The sequence below is a fragment of the Ranitomeya imitator genome, chromosome 2, assembly GCF_032444005.1.
Source record: "Ranitomeya imitator isolate aRanImi1 chromosome 2, aRanImi1.pri, whole genome shotgun sequence".
NCBI lineage: Eukaryota > Metazoa > Chordata > Amphibia > Anura > Dendrobatidae > Ranitomeya > Ranitomeya imitator.
The window spans coordinates 803707193-803724751 of record NC_091283.1 but is presented as its reverse complement, the minus strand read 5'-3'; positions in this window follow the sequence as shown (position 1 = coordinate 803724751).

The window sequence follows — 17559 nt, the reverse complement described above, 5'->3', positions numbered from 1 at the left end:
CCAAAGGTCTATTATCAAATTTGCATTTTTCCTACATCCCATTGATTTTAATAGAATGATCATAAAAGGCTTGTAAATAAAATGTATACATTTCTCATAGCCTACTCACAAAAGTAAGAAGTAACCAGTTAACTCCATAGTAAAGCTTATAACATGACCTCACACAAAAAGTTTACGTTCAAGCACGTCGTCCCACTGTGAGTGAGTGAAACCACCAAGCGCATTGCACCAGTAAATGATTGTTTACTTCTTTGGTAGAAGAAAAACAAATAAATGTTCTTGGTTATAACAAAGAGGTTCTGTGTCATACTGCCTTACCGATAATTAAAAATACATACCATGAGATACGGCCTTCCCAAAACCCTGTCTGATGACAAATGCACACTAAGCAGGATGCAGCAGGCCTCCACTGATAAAGGCTAGGGGCGGCACAGGTGCAAACTACTTGATAAAAACAACCACCCCAACCAAACATTGCAGGGGTTGGCTGCCTAGCAGAAAAAATGCACATTGATATGACTCACATAGGACGCCAGTCACACTGATAAGTGTGGTGCAAAGTGTCTGTATGCAACCTATTGATGACGCCCCTTGTATTAACAGGCGGGCTGCCCAGCACTAAAAAAATGCAGCACACAGTGACAGACGCCCCAGAAAAACCTAGCCAACATCAAGAGGCCTGGCCACATCCTGCAAAAAAGGATATGATAAAGTGCAAAAAAAATGCATGCATATGATAAATGCATACACTATATGGGGTATTATCAAGTAGTTTGCACCTGTGCCGCCCCTAGCCTTTATCAGTGGAGGCCTGCTGCATCCTGCTTAGTGTGCATTTGTCATCAGACAGGGTTTTGGGAAGGCCGTATCTCATGGTATGTATTTTTTCTGAGTTTTTTCTATGTTAGCTGTTACCGATAATTAACTAAACTTTTGCCCCAGCTGAAGAGGCCTTAGCTCCTCTATCCCTAAGAATGCTGTACTTGGCACTGTTGGCACGTGATATGACACGTATGTGTTAGCTTCTGTTCAGTATATAATATATATTGTACTTTCATTAAACCCTTCTGATTTCTTCTTGTTTTTGACTCTGTCCTTGTTCTCGGTTAGTGGGGAAACCTGACTTGTTGGTCGTCCCGTTGTCACTAACTTTTAACATGGGAAGTTTTCGCTCCTTTGAAGCAGAAGGCATTTTCCAGATTAACATTCAGTTAATTATATTTTTTCCCTGCATGTGACAAAGACAGATTGTGAGTAGGTATCACATTTTAAAAATATGTAAAAGGGGTGGATTTCGTAGGCTTAACTTCCTATGCAAACTATCTGCCAAAGTCTTCAACTCTTGTGTAAACTGCATGAGAGAGTTTACACAGGAATCTAAGCCGAAAAAAAATCTGTCCCTTTTACACATTCTCGCCATTTGAAACCCGTCCAATATTTTTTATAGTATTCTTTGACTAAAATGCATAGTTATTTGCCGGAGTCAGCATTGCCCTGTCTGTCTCGTTGAACTTTCTATAACCCATACTATTTCTTCTCCCATCACCTACACATCAGATATAATATCCAGATTGCCTCCCTCCAGCTCCATAACCGTTTTATAATTGTGGAACAAGCAAGAGACTATTACAACGGAGAGCGGTAGAGAGAAAATACAACGGCACAAGTGTCAGTGCTGGATGGATAAGGAGATGAATTTTTATAATATGAGGATATTGCTGATGTTTTCTTGTTTAATCATCTGCTCCTAAAGTAGAGGCACTATTTTCGTCTTTTGTTTTACACTCTTGGATAAAATCAAAAGTATCTTCTAAAATGTGCGTGGTTTACAATAAAGGGCAAGGTCAACTTTTAGATAAAGTTATTGAGCATAAAACCCAAAAAAATGGTGAAAATTTGGTCGCAAATCTATGTCTGCTCACAGTAGGTATATCATTTTTTTTTTAAATTTTGTTTTCCACTTTAGTAAGGGTTGTAAACATTTTAATAAATACTGTATATATACACTACTCACAAAATTTTTTTAGGGATATTTGGTTTTGGGGCCAAATTTCAGGATGACCCTAAAATGCACTCTAACCTTTTCAGGTGAACTTAATGTGACCTTTTCTAAACTTTTGAATGCACACATCCAACTGTTCAGTGTTTCAGTACTTTTTCCACAACTTGCTGTTTTCTAACAAGGAGCTTAATGGCAAAAATTTGCAAAGGGTGTTTGATACAGGTGCTTCTCACAAAATTAGAATATCATCAAAAAGTTGATTTATTTAAGTTCTTCAATACAAAAAAGTGAATCTCCTATATTCTATAGAGTCATTACACACAGATTGGTCTATTTCAAGTGTTTACTTCTGTTAATGTTGATGATTATGGCTTACAGCCAATGAAACACAAAAGTCATTATCTCAGTAAATTAGAATACTTTATAACATCAGCTTCAAAGATGATTTTAAAATCCGAAATGTTGGCCTACTGAAATGTACGTTCAGTAAATGCACTAAATACTTGGTCAGGGCTCCTTTACATCAATTACTGCATCAATGCGGCGTTGCATCGAGACGATCAGCCTGTGGCACTGCTGAGGTGTTGCTTTGATAGCAATCTTCAGCTCGACTGCATTGTTGGGTCTGGGCTCTCATCTTCTTCTTGACAATACCCCATAGATTCTCTATGGGGTTAAGGTCAGGTAAGCTTGCTGGCCAATCAGGCACAGTGATACTGTTGTTTGTAAACCAGGTATTGGTACTTTTTGCAGTGTGAACAGGTGCGAAGTCCTGCTGGAGAATGACATTTCCATCTCCAAAAAGCTTGTCGGCAGAGGGAAGCATGAAGTGCTCTAAAATTTCCTGGTAGACGGCTGCACTGACTTTGGTCTTGATAAAACATAGTGGACCTGCACCAGCAGATGACACGGCTCCCCAAACCATCACTGATTGTGGAAACTTCACACTAGACCTCCAGCAGCTTGGATTGTGGCCTCCACTCTTCCTCCAGACTCTGGGACTTTGATTTCAAATTAAATGCAAAATTTACTTTCATCTAAAAACAACACCTTGGACCACTGAGCAACAGTCCAGTTCTTTTTCTCCTTGGCCCAGGTAATACACTTCAGGCGTTGTCTATTGGTCATGAGTGACTTGACACAAGGAATGTGACACTTGTAGCCCATGTCCTGGATACGTCCATGTGTGGTGGCCCTTAAATCAATGACTCCAGCAGCAGTCCACTCCTTGTGAATCTCCCCCAAATTTTTGAATGGCCTTATCTTAACAATCCTTTCAAGGCTGAGGTTATCCCAGTTGCTTGTGCACCTTTTTCTACCACACTTTTTCCTTCCACTCAACTTTCCATTAATATGCTTGGATACAGCACTCTGTGAACAGCCGGCTTCTTTAGCAATGACCTTTTGTGGCTTCCCCTTCTTGTGGAGTGTGTCAATTACTGCTTTCTGGACATCTGTCAAGTCAGTAGTCTTCCCCATGATTGTGGAGCCTACTGAAACAGACTAAGAGGTATTTTTAATTGATTAGGAAGCCTTTGCAGGTGTTTTTTGTTAATTATTCTAATTTACTGAGATAATGACTTTTGGGTTTTCATTGGCTGTATGCCATAATCATCAACATTAACAGAAATAAACACTTGAAATAGATCACTCTGTTTGTAATGACTATATAATATACGAGTTTCACTTTTTTGCATTGAAGAAGTGAAACAAACTAACTTTTTGATATTTTAATTTTGTGAAAAGCACCTGGAAATGACTGACTGAAGGTTATCCGGCTATGTGTATTAGCTGGTAGGACAATCTGCCTCCTGGGACTTGTAAATATATGATGTATTTTATGGAAAGCTCTGATCAAAAACTACCCTATTAAGTGGAGCAATTCACGCTGCAGACTTGCTAGGTTCTAGAGTTTTGAATGGCCCGATATTAGCATCATTATTTTTAGACAGTTGTACTTTGTGTGAACCCTTCACATCTTCTTTTATATACTTCATTGGAAAAAAAAATCCCTGTTGTGATTAACTGACTTTCCATAGTGTTTGTACATTTCTTCCTCTCCTTCCGTGTCCTGTCTGTTCTCCTGGCACTTTATGTACATAGAGAGAAATGAATAATAACAAGAATTTAGCTTTGCAGACATGTTGCACGTATCAAAGTGAAGAGATTTGCTGGAAAAGTAATACCAAAGGAGACACATATGTAGATACATGTTAAATTCCATATATACCGCGTGACAGCGAGTTGATGAACTACGTGTTGACTTTACAGTAATAACATCATACATCTTTTTTATGACCCATATCTTATTAGTTCAAAGCCAGTATATGCAGCTGGATGATCACTTTTATTGTATGGCTGTTACAGGTTGTATCTCTAAATGCGGTCACTGCTATTTCTCAAAAGTATTATTGTTAAAAACAAAAATTTAGGCTCCTGGGACTGCCTCACTAATGTAGAGAGGACAATGAGAAATCCAGAAGATTGTGGTTTTAGCTTACCTGACAATTAATACGGTCTCTTTTCTTAATATGATATATTTGCATAATGTGCTCATCTTCCAATTTAGAAGTCTAACTGGTCAACTGGTGCGCCCTGGCAATAACATACAGTAATAATGTGTCATAGAAGCCCAGCAAGAGACAGTAGTCCCATGCGGATGCAATCATTTGCCATTAGACAAGAGACAGTCCCATGCAGTGCTAACCACTGAGATACAGTCTTGCTCAACCTTCTTGAGTCTTGAATTTAAATGGGATGTCCACTTTCATAAAAATACGTCCCAAAATACATAATACAATAGACTCAGTGGGTACTCATCTTGCCTAGGTCCAGCACTGGCTCCCTGCTGCTGCTCCAGACCTGGTGTTTTCACGTTACGTTAACAGCTCCAGACAATCACTGATCAGCGCTGTGTGTCGTCAACCTCAATGTCACGAAACCCATGAATGGTGATGTTTCTGTTCACCTCATAAGATGGATCCTCAAAGCCCTTGGCTGGGTGGACACACGGGTCACAGGTGTCGGGCCTGCAGGTAAGAAACACGGGATGTAAGGTCTGAAAGCACAGACTGGACACTGGAAAGCAGGTATAGATATGATGGCTGCAGGCAGACTGTCACAAGTGAGTCACATCCTTCTGCGAGATCTGAAGTTAGAAGATCACTACGTATTCTGAATCGCAGATCTTCCATTTAGCCTGTATGCTTGTGTCCCATATTAAGTGGATTTGGTTTCCTTTGGTGCCGAAGAGGTTAAGAACCCTTTCTATGCTGGTCAGACACTTGCACCTCTATTTTCAGCTGCTTCTGATCTGATCATTACCTCTCCCTATAAAACCTGGCCAGACGTTCTCGGTATTGACAGTGAAAGCTTTGCTTCCTAGCTCCTTGGAGACGTTGTACTGAATAGGAGATCGTTGTTGCTACATGAGATTGTTGTGTGCTGTTTTTGGGTGTATGCTTTCCTCATTGTTCTATTCTCATTTGGTTGGTACATTCCTATCCTTCCCTATATACCTCTTTACCTTTGGTGAGTGTTTATATGTTTGTTGCTTTCTGTTATGTCTTTGTGTCTTGTTTACCTTATATTTCTGTCCCATGCCTCATGGGGTGGGGACAGATTAGGGTTTAACTGTAGCACAGTAAGGTCGGAGGCTCAGGCCTCTCTACCTTCAAGAGTACTTCCGAGACAGAGATAGTTAGGGTCCCAGTTCCAGGGACAATTTGAGGCCCCACTTCCTTACTAAAGACCATCATAGCATGATACAGGCAGAATACAGATGAATCTCAGAGTCTTAATGCCAAGACCCAGTTGTGTATTTTGGTAGTCCTTATATTGGCCTAGGCAGACGATCACTTGGTAGCACGCCAGGCAAAGACCATCACGGAGCACAACAGAGTTGAGCAGACCAAAGTGAGGGGAACAGAGCAGGGTTCTGGGACAGGTGTTTTAACAGGTGTGTACCTGCTGAGTTTATTTTATGTATTTTCCACTGTTTATGGCCCACTTTCCTGAAAGTGGACATCTCATTTAAACATTCCTGAACTGAAATGAGAAAAGCCACCACCCAGAGGTAGCGGTTTACTCTCCTTCTCTCATTTTGAAAACATGCCTGCTCAATGGAAAAAAGTGTGCATGTGTATGTTGATAGGTAGGTTTAGCTGTCACCTAAAACCGATTTTGTCTGAAAACTACCTAAGGTTGTCACCTTTTAGCCTTGAGTCACAAATAACCTTCTGGACATCTAACATGGACACCTGTATTATAACCATCTAACTGAGGAGAGGAGCCTGATGAGGGGCCATTGTGGTGAGGCTATGTATACTACAATGTCATGGTGGAAAATGTCATACTACATTGTCCTGGTGGAAGATGTCATTGTAATTAGGACAGAGGACCCTCTCTACGACTATTTAAGGTAAAAAGTAAGAAAAACTTGGACTTATCAGACTAGAAAATGGTTTATAGCTTTCAATGAATAAAGGCCATTGGCTTTAAGCCACGATAGCTACAATTGCAGTAGTTTTGGGTAACAGGACTGGACCACTATTTGATGTTCTGTTGTTAAAACCCAATCACTACAATTATTGATTTTATGTATTCTCAGGTGTCCTTGGTTTCTCTTGCATGACTTTTCAGACTTTTCATTTGTCACTGGACTTAGTCATCAACAGTAATTTTTGACCACAAGCACATTGCGGTTTATGCATGAATTATGATACAATTACCTACTCCTCTATTTTAACATCAGCAAAATAATTACTATAATGCAAAATAATATATTCTAACAATATAATCTATACAATATTCATGTACTGAAATGTGAATTTCAGGTTTCAGCGTCATAATGGCATAACAGTGGTCACCCAACGGTGGCCTTTCCATTAACTACATCTACTATTAGTAGAAAATCCAACTTCAAACTTGCACTGGTGGCTGTACATTGTGCACAGGCTGGAAATAATTGATTTAAAGGGGTTGTTCAGAACTAACATATTAATGAACTCTACTTAGCCTAGGTCATTAATATCAGAACGGTTCGGGTCTGACATCTGAAACCCCCATTGATCAGTTGTAACTGGTTTTCCTTCTCCAGAATTACACAATGCAGCAGAGTGGGAACACCACAGCTCTATACACTATGTAGTGGCCGTTCTCAGGTACTGCAGCTCCGCTCCCATTAATTTGGTGCTCCGGGTCAGTAAACTGTGCTCTTATGGCAGCTGCGGGACCTGGTAACAGCTGATAATTGGGGTGCCATGTATTGAACCCCAAGTGATATGATATTGATGATTTAGCCTAAGAAAAGTGGATCAATGCCTTAGTACTTGAAACCCCTTTAAGTAATCAGTCAATTACAAGTGTCTCGTATTTGACACTGCTATTTTCTGCTATTTCTTGCAACAGTTTTATTCAATTAGTAAGATTATTAGGAATTGCAGAACTTTCAATTTGGGGGGAGGGTAATATAAAAAAGTGTCAAAAGTGCACAACTACCAGCATTAGTGCTATTAAATTACAATTTTCTCTTCTGCTATGATATATAATAAAGTTAATAGACTATTATGACTCTTCGATATTAAGTCATATCCAATGTTCCGTTTACGGCAGAAATGTTAAACTCAAATACACAGAGAGCCAAAATTAAAAACTTGGAGTTGTGGGTCAACCTTGTTATTTAGTAAAACTAAATTCTGCAATTGAGGAAGTTTTTCCTTATCATTCTTTACAAAATAAAGCGTCCCACATAGTCCACTATACAGTATAATGGCTCCTCATAGTCTTCCATACAGTATAATGGCTCCACATAGTCCTCCATACAGAATAATTGTCCTCAAATAGCCCTCTGTGCAGAATAATAGGCCTCACATAGCCCTCCATGCAGAATAGTGGGCCAAATATAATCACCCTACAGGTCAAATTTGTCCCATGGGCCAGTTGACATGTGTGATCTAAAGCGTTTGCCTCTTTTACCTAACCTTCACCCTCCCTGTAGCAATGAATTGGAAGAGGAAGAACAGGTCTGGTTAGACTGTGGCACCAGAAAACTTACTCTGATGTAAAAAATTAGATCGATCAAGAGCTGGTGTAAGTGTAACTTTAGGGCAAGTAGAGTAACTTCTACAAGTCAAATGAAGATGGAAGGAAGCTGCATAGAAGTGCCTTCAAAGTTTCATAGATTAATTAGCATATAGTGGTTCTAGTCTATATTGTCTAATTTTTGGAAAGAAAGACAGACCATGGATTCATCGGAAATCAAAGTTGCGCTTAAGCTCCAATGAACAACTCCATTGAAACATCCTTGTGTGTTCTAATAGGGGCTTAATCCCAGCTCTATCACCAAATCCAATCAGAGTAATCAGTCCAATATTTTAAATGTAGCTTATGGGTGAAATTCTAAAACATTTTAGGACTAAGCCATCCCATTAAATCTGCCAGCCCAATACTGTACAGGTCCCCCTCGTGTCAATAGCTTACCCATCCAGGCATAAATTCAACATGAAATGTTATATGGTCCTGTGGCTTCTGGCATCAAACTGGTCCTGTAAGCGGAGTCTACATAGTTCAAACTAGTTTTTCTAAGTCATCCTATAGATGTTTTTTGTATTGAAAATGAGTGAATTTGGAGGCCAAGTCAACTTATATATATTTTGGGTATCAGTATAGTATGTGTTCTGTTGTCTAAACTTTGTTCAATTGTCAATGTATTTGCTCATAAATCACATTTTCTACTTTGATCTAAAAAATCTTCATACTAATTTTTACGAGATCCATGGGTTGATATAGAATAATGAGTTCCTGCCTTTCTAACAACAGTTCTTACTTTTGACTTTTTTCACTCATACACATATATAAGTTTACTACTATTTTATAGATTACTTTTATTCTATGCTTTAGTTGCTTTATTTAGTTGTAGTCCATTTTTGGTCCTCAAGAAGGACAGGTTTATGTTTCTTGCACAAGGTTGTTAAGTACATCTCAAAGACCTCCTGTAGAAAAATTCTGGGAGCCTGACCGAAGAGTCGACATACTAACCCTATAAGACACTCCAGGACATGTTTTATTGGTCCACTTAAACAAGCCTTGGGCACATTGTAGGGCAGGAAAGAAAAACAACTGACTTAACAGGGCAATAACATAATAAAACAGTCTTAAAATATGTGTAAAGGTATGTGTGAACTTTAGTGCAACATTGTCGAAACCTGTTTTCTGCGAGGAGTGTTATGGATACCATAAGGAATATACGTCTCTTAAGTTTAGAAGTAGAAGTTCAGAATAAATCGCTCCATTGTCTGGAGTAGACATTTTGACATCAACCTATTTGTATAAATTGTACTTTTGTCTATTTTTGACTAAGAGTGTTTATAAGGAGGAAGATTCTGATTTCAAATATCTGAGCCAATATATATTATTCATCCTTCACAGGTCATGGTAATGGGATTTTCACCTGTATCTCTGAACTTCTGACTTTCTACCTATTGCATAAGTTGCCACGGGGGTATTTTAGCTTCAGTGCTACAAATCTTTCAACATATCATTTGTAACAGGTGGTGCGTAAAATACCACCCTTTCCCCTGGGTTCTTAGTGTCCAAAACATGAACTTTGTTTTACTGTTTCTCATTTCATTTGAGATTCACTGTATCTATGGGTTGGGTAACAATGTGCATTCAGTGATACTTAAGAGATTTAGAATAAAAATAAATAAGTGAGGGCAGACCCTTTCTTGGAAGATGACCGCTTGCAGCTTGCAAATTTGACCATCTGTCAAGTATACCAGTCAGTCCAGAGCTATACCAAACTACAGATGGTGCCCATGTGATACGATATTAATATTTCCATAAAACACATATTTGAAATTAGGCTTCAACATTTACATTGGATTAAGTTGTAACCTATCCAAAATACTGTGTCAATTAAATCAAGTTAAATAAGAGCATGACATTGTCAAGTTTGATGAAGAACTCTACTGTGTAGATCAAGAGGAAGAAAAAATCTCCATGAGTTGTTGCCAACCAAAACCATCCAGGTATACTACTCGTTGAACTTCTTTATTGATCACATCATACAATAATTAAAAAAGGCAATGTTTTGGCCACAGATGGTTTTTATCATAGAATGAAAAAAAAATTGATTAAAGGGGTGTTCTCGAGATTAAAAATTATTTCCTATCCACAGGACAGGTGATAACTTTCCGATCACTGGAGGTCGATCATGCACATTACCATTCTGAATTGGAGCACCAGAGATTGCCGAGCAAAATGCTAAGCTAATCTTCAGTGCTGCTATTAGGATTAATGGAGAGGCAGTGCGCGTGATCGACCTCCGCTCAATTCAGCCGAGTCTCTTCAGAGCCACTGTTTTTGTGAACGGTGGGGGCCATGGCGGTCAGACCTCAAGGGATCAGAAAGTTATCACTTATCCTGTGGATAGGGGATAACTTTTAAGCTTGATAAAGCCCATCTGGGGCTGAAAAGTTCATTTTTTTAAATATTTGTATGCTGTAATGAATAAAGAAGTTCATTTAATAATATACCTAGTGTCTTGGATGCTTTGGTTGGACATATTGGCAATATGGTGGAAAGGTGCCTCGAGAGAGGATGGGACCTAGTTAATGGTGCATGGAAATCTACAATATAAACCAGGAGTAGTTGTCAATCGTCTGATTTTTTTAAGGAAGAAATTCCATCTCAAATCCAAATAAGGTAATTGGAAAAAAAAAAAAATCGCTGGATTAATTGCCCATTTTAACAATTTAGTACTGATAACTTCAAAGGCATTCAGGTCTCTCTAGGCTTTGTTTTTACAAAACTGAATAATTACCGTATATGTTTGATATTCCTACTTTATACTGAAGCCCATCCATTTCCTTAGTGGGGTCTCTAGTGACATGAAAACCATGTCTGCTTTATGTTTGTTGCCTATTGCAATTTCTTAAGTGGATGTTAAAGTTATCATTGTCCCTTTGTAATAACTCTCCTGGCACTGTTTGTCATATTCTACCTTTCCTGGTCTATTAGGTGGCATATGCCTAAATACTTTGTGCCAATTGCATTTTCCTACGTCCCCTCACCCAGGGAGATGTGCTCCACTTATTTTCTTTCCTTTTTCCTTCCCCTGATGTTATTTTTATTCCCCTATTCACTTGGTTCCTTTCCCAGCTCTCCCTCTGTTAAATTAGTAATAATGGCATACTTGTAAATTTTGGAGAATTAATGTCTGGGAGGAGCGATCAGAGCAAATTGTGGTTATTATTATTATTATTTGAAGAAAAAAAAACATTCTGCTTTCAGGCCACATCCATTCAAAATCTATGTATGTCTTCCCCATTTCCCACCTCCTAAATGAGCATTGACATGGCAAAAATTTTTTCCAGACAGTGGGTCTTCTTTTGTTTGGAACCCTGGAATCCAGCAAGTATAGACATTAGGTAATACTGTGTTTCTTATTTACAGTTAAGTCCATATATATTTGGACAGAGACAACATTTTTCTAATTTTGGTTATAGACATTACCACAATTAATTTTAAACAAAACAATTCAGATGCAGTTGAAGTTCAAACTTTCAGCTTTCTTTTGAGGGTATCCACATTAAAATTGGATGAAGGGTTTAGGAGTTTCAGCTCCTGAACATGTGCCACCCTGTTTTTAAAGGGACCAAATGTAATTGGACAATTGACTCTAAGGCTATATCAATGACAGGTGTGGGCAATCCCTTCGTTATGTCATTCTCAATTAAGCAGATAAAAGGCCTGGAGTTGATTTGAGGTGTGGTGCTTGCATTTGGAAGGTTTTGCTGTGAAGTAAACATGCGGTCAAAGGAGCTCTCCATGCAGCTGAAACACTCCATCCTTAAGGTACCGTCACACTAAGCGACGCTGCAGCGATACCGACAACGATCCGGATCGCTGCAGCGTCGCTGTTTGGTCGCTGGAGAGCTGTCACACAGACAGCTCTCCAGCGACCAACTATGCCGGTAACTGTTGTGAATTCTGTGGCAGAGCTCCCTCCTGTGGTCACAAGTGGTACTTCGGCTGGTTCTCTCTGTGAGCTTCCGTTGGTGGAGGAAAGTGGTACTGCGGCTTCTGAGTTTCCTTCCTCAGGTTATGTGGTGAAGTCATTAGGTGCTGCTCTATTTAACTCCACCTAGTGCTTTGATCCTGGCCTCCAGTCAATGTTCTAGTATTGGACCTGTTTCCTCCTGGATCGTTCCTGTGGCCTGCTGCTCTGCATAGCTAAGTTCCTCTTTGCTATTTGTTTGCTGTTTTTTTCTGTCCAGCTTGTCAATTTGTTTTTTTCTGCTTGCTGGAAGCTCTGGGACGCAGAGGGTGTACCTCCGTGCCGTTAGTTCGGTACGGAGGGTCTTTTTGCCCCCTTTGCGTGGTTTTTGTAGGGTTTTGTGTTGACCGCAAAGTTACCTTTCCTATCCTCGCTCTGTTCAGAAAGTTGGGCCTCACTTTGCTAAATCTATTTCATCTCTACGTTTGTCTTTTCATCTTAACTCACAGTCATTATATGTGGGGGCTGCCTTTTCCTTTGGGGTATTTCTCTGAGACAAGGTAGGCTTATTTTCTATCTTCAGGCTAGCTAGTTTCTCAGGCCATGCCGAGTTGCATAGGGAGCGTTAGGCGCAATCCACGGTTGGAGAGGATTAGGGATTGCAGTCAACAGAGTTCCCACGTCTCAGAGCTCGTTCTTGTTTTTTGGGTTATTGCCAGGTCACTGTATGTGCGCTGACCTCTATGTCCATTGTGGTACTGAATTACCTTTCATAACAGTACTGGAGGCCAAAAGTACTAATGATTCCCAATAGAGGGAAAACAAGTTCTGAGACCATTTTTTTTCTTCTTTGCACTGTGTTTTGCCTTTTTTTTCCCCTAGACATTTGGGTGGTTCAGGACACAGGTGTAGCAATGGACATTAGAGGTCTGTCTTCATGTGTGGATCAGCTCACGGCAAGAGTACAAACTATTCAAGACTTTGTGGTTCAGAATTCTATGTTAGAACTGAGAATTCCTATTCCTGATTTGTTTTTTGGAGATAGAACTAAATTTCTGAGTTTCAAAAATAATTGTAAACTATTTCTGGCTTTGAAACCTCGCTCCTCTGGTGACCCAGTTCAACAAGTTAGGATCGTTATTTCTTTTTTGCGTGGCGACCCTCAGGACTGGGCATTTTCTCTTGCGTCAGGAGATCCTGCATTAAGTAATATCGATGCATTTTTCCTGGCGCTCGGATTGCTGTACGATGAGCCTAATTCTGTGGATCAGGCAGAGAAGAATTTGCTGGCTCTGTGTCAGGGTCAGGATGAAATAGAGGTATATTGTCAGAAATTTAGAAAGTGGTCCGTACTCACTCAGTGGAATGAAGGTGCACTCGCAGCTATTTTCAGAAAAGGTCTCTCTGAAGCCCTTAAGGATGTCATGTTGGGATTTCCTATGCCTGCTGGTCTGAATGAGTCTATGTCTTTGGCCATTCAGATCGGTCGACGCTTGCGCGAGCGTAAATCTGTGCACCATTTGGCGGTATTACCTGAGCTTAAACCTGAGCCTATGCAGTGCGATAGGACTTTGACCAGGGTTGAACGGCAAGAACACAGACGTCTGAATGGGCTGTGTTTCTACTGTGGTGATTCCACTCATGCTATCTCTGATTGTCCTAAGCGCACTAAGCGGTTCGCTAGGTCTGCCACCATTGGTACGGTACAGTCAAAATTTCTTCTGTCCGTTACCTTGATCTGCTCTTTGTCATCGTATTCTGTCATGGCATTTGTGGACTCAGGCGCTGCTCTGAATTTGATGGACTTGGAGTATGCTAGGCGTTGTGGGTTTTTCTTGGAGCCCTTGCAGTGTCCTATTCCATTGAGAGGAATTGATGCTACGCCTTTGGCCAAGAAGAAGCCTCAGTACTGGACCCAGCTGACCATGTGCATGGCTCCTGCACATCAGGAGGTTATTCGCTTTCTGGTGTTGCATAATCTGCATGATGTGGTCGTGTTGGGGTTGCCATGGCTACAAGTCCATAATCCAGTATTAGATTGGAAATCCATGTCTGTGTCCAGCTGGGGTTGTCAAGGGGTAAATGGTGATGTCCCATTTCTGACTATTTCGTCATCCACCCCTTCTGAGGTTCCTGAGTTCTTGTCTGATTACCGGGATTTATTTGATGAGCCCAAGTCCAATACCCTACCTCCGCATAGGGATTGTGATTGTGCTATCGATTTGATTCCTGGTAGTAAATTCCCAAAAGGTCGACTGTTTAATTTATCTGTGCCTGAGCACGCCGCTATGCGGAGTTATGTGAAGGAGTCTTTGGAGAAGGGGCATATTTGCTCGTCATCGTCGCCATTAGGAGCAGGGGGTTTTTTTGTAGCCAAGAAGGATGGTTCACTGAGACCTTGTATAGATTACCGCCTTCTAAATAAGATCACGGTTAAATTTCAGTACCCCTTGCCATTGTTATCTGATTTGTTTGCTCGGATTAAGGGGGCTAGTTGGTTCACCAAGATAGATCTTCGTGGTGCGTATAATCTTGTGCGTATTAAGCGAGGCGATGAGTGGAAAACTGCATTTAATATGCCCGAGGGCCATTTTGAGTATCTAGTAATGCCATTCGGACTTGCCAATGCTCCGTCAGTGTTTCAGTCCTTTATGCATGACATCTTCCGAGAGTACCTGGATAAATTCCTGATTGTGTACTTAGATGACATTTTGATCTTCTCGGATGATTGGGAGTCTCATGTGAAGCAGGTCAGAACGGTGTTTCAGGTTCTGCGTGCTAATTCTTTGTTTGTGAAGGGATCAAAGTGTCTCTTTGGTGTTCAGAAGGTTTCATTTTTGGGGTTCATCTTTTCCCCTTCTACTATCGAGATGGACCCTGTTAAGGTCCAAGCCATCCATGATTGGACTCAGCCGACATCTCTGAAAAGTCTGCAAAAGTTCCTGGGCTTTGCTAATTTTTATCGTCGCTTCATCTGCAATTTTTCTAGTATTGCTAAACCATTGACCGATTTGACCAAGAAAGGTGCTGATTTGGTCAATTGGTCTTCTGCTGCGGTGGAAGCTTTTCAAGAGTTGAAGCGTCGTTTTTCTTCTGCCCCTGTGTTGTGTCAACCAGATGTTTCACTTCCGTTCCAGGTCGAGGTTGATGCTTCTGAGATTGGAGCAGGGGCTGTTTTGTTGCAGAGAAGTTCTGATTGCTCGGTGATGAAACCATGCGCCTTCTTTTCCAGGAAGTTTTCGCCTGCTGAGCGAAATTATGATGTGGGCAATGGAGAGTTGCTGGCCATGAAGTGGGCATTCGAGGAGTGGCGTCATTGGCTTGAAGGAGCTAAGCATCGCGAGGTGGTCTTGACTGATCATAAGAACTTGACTTATCTCGAGTCTGCCAAGCGGTTGAATCCTAGACAAGCTCGTTGGTCGTTGTTTTTTGCCCGTTTTGACTTTGTGATTTCATACCTTCCGGGCTCTAAAAATGTGAAGGCGGATGCTCTGTCTAGGAGTTTTGTGCCCGACTCTCCGGGTGTATCTGAGCCGGCGGGTATCCTCAAAGAGGGAGTAATTGTGTCTGCCATCTCCCCTGATTTGCGGCGGGTGCTGCAAAAATTTCAGGCTAATAAACCTGACCGTTGCCCAGCGGAGAAACTGTTTGTCCCTGATAGGTGGACGAATAAAGTTGTCTCTGAGGTTCATTGTTCGGTGTTGGCTGGTCATTCTGGAATCTTTGGTACCAGAGAGTTAGTGGCTAGATCCTTTTGGTGGCCATCTCTGTCGCAGGATGTGCGTACTTTTGTGCAGTCCTGTGGGATTTGTGCTCGGGCTAAGCCCTGCTGTTCTCGTGCCAGTGGGTTGCTTTTGCCCTTGCCGGTCCCGAAGAGGCCTTGGACACATATCTCTATGGATTTTATTTCAGATCTTCCCATCTCTCAAAAGATGTCAGTCATTTGGGTGGTCTGTGATCGCTTCTCTAAGATGGTCCATTTGGTACCCTTGTCTAAATTGCCTTCCTCCTCTGATTTGGTGCCATTGTTTTTCCAGCATGTGGTTCGTTTACATGGCATTCCAGAGAATATCGTTTCTGACAGAGGTTCCCAGTTTGTTTCGAGGTTTTGGCGAGCCTTTTGTGGTAGGATGGGCATTGACTTGTCTTTTTCCTCGGCTTTCCATCCTCAGACTAATGACAAGACTGAACGAACCAATCAGACCTTGGAAACATATCTGAGATGCTTTGTTTCTGCTGATCAGGATGACTGGGTGTCCTTTTTGCCTTTGGCTGAGTTCGCCCTTAATAATCGGGCCAGCTCGGCTACCTTGGTTTCACCATTTTTCTGCAACTCTGGGTTCCATCCTCGTTTCTCTTCAGGGCAGGTTGAGTCTTCGGACTGTCCTGGTGTGGATACTGTGGTGGACAGGTTGCAGCAGATTTGGACTCATGTAGTGGACAATTTGACTTTGTCCCAGGAGAAGGCTCAACGTTTCGCTAATCGCACACGCTGTGTGGGTCCCCGACTTCGGGTTGGGGACTTGGTTTGGTTATCTTCTCGTCATATTCCTATGAAGGTTTCCTCTCCTAAATTTAAACCTCGTTTTATTGGTCCGTATAGGATTTCTGAGGTTCTTAATCCTGTGTCTTTTCGTCTGACCCTTCCAGATTCTTTTTCCATACATAACGTATTCCATAGGTCATTGTTGCGGAGATACGTGGCACGTATGGTTCCATCTGTTGATCCTCCTGCCCCGGTTTTGGTGGAGGGGGAGTTGGAGTATATTGTGGAGAAGATTTTGGATTCTCGTGTTTCAAGACGGAAACTCCAGTATCTGGTTAAGTGGAAGGGTTATGCTCAGGAAGATAATTCCTGGGTCTTTGCCTCTGATGTCCATGCTCCCGATCTTGTTCGTGCCTTTCATATGGCTCATCCTGGTCGTCCTGGGAGCTCTGGTGAGGGTTCGGTGACCCCTCCTCAAGGGGGGGTACTGATGTGAATTCTGTGGCAGAGCTCCCTCCTGTGGTCACAAGTGGTACTTCGGCTGGTTCTCTCTGTGAGCTTCCGTTGGTGGAGGAAAGTGGTACTGCGGCTTCTGAGTTTCCTTCCTCAGGTTATGTGGTGAAGTCATTAGGTGCTGCTCTATTTAACTCCACCTAGTGCTTTGATCCTGGCCTCCAGTCAATGTTCTACTATTGGACCTGTTTCCTCCTGGATCGTTCCTGTGGCCTGCTGCTCTGCATAGCTAAGTTCCTCTTTGCTATTTGTTTGCTGTTTTTTCTGTCCAGCTTGTCAATTTGTTTTTTTCTGCTTGCTGGAAGCTCTGGGACGCAGAGGGTGTACCTCCGTGCCGTTAGTTCGGTACGGAGGGTCTTTTTGCCCCCTTTGCGTGGTTTTTGTAGGGTTTTGTGTTGACCGCAAAGTTACCTTTCCTATCCTCGCTCTGTTCAGAAAGTTGGGCCTCACTTTGCTAAATCTATTTCATCTCTACGTTTGTCTTTTCATCTTAACTCACAGTCATTATATGTGGGGGCTGCCTTTTCCTTTGGGGTATTTCTCTGAGGCAAGGTAGGC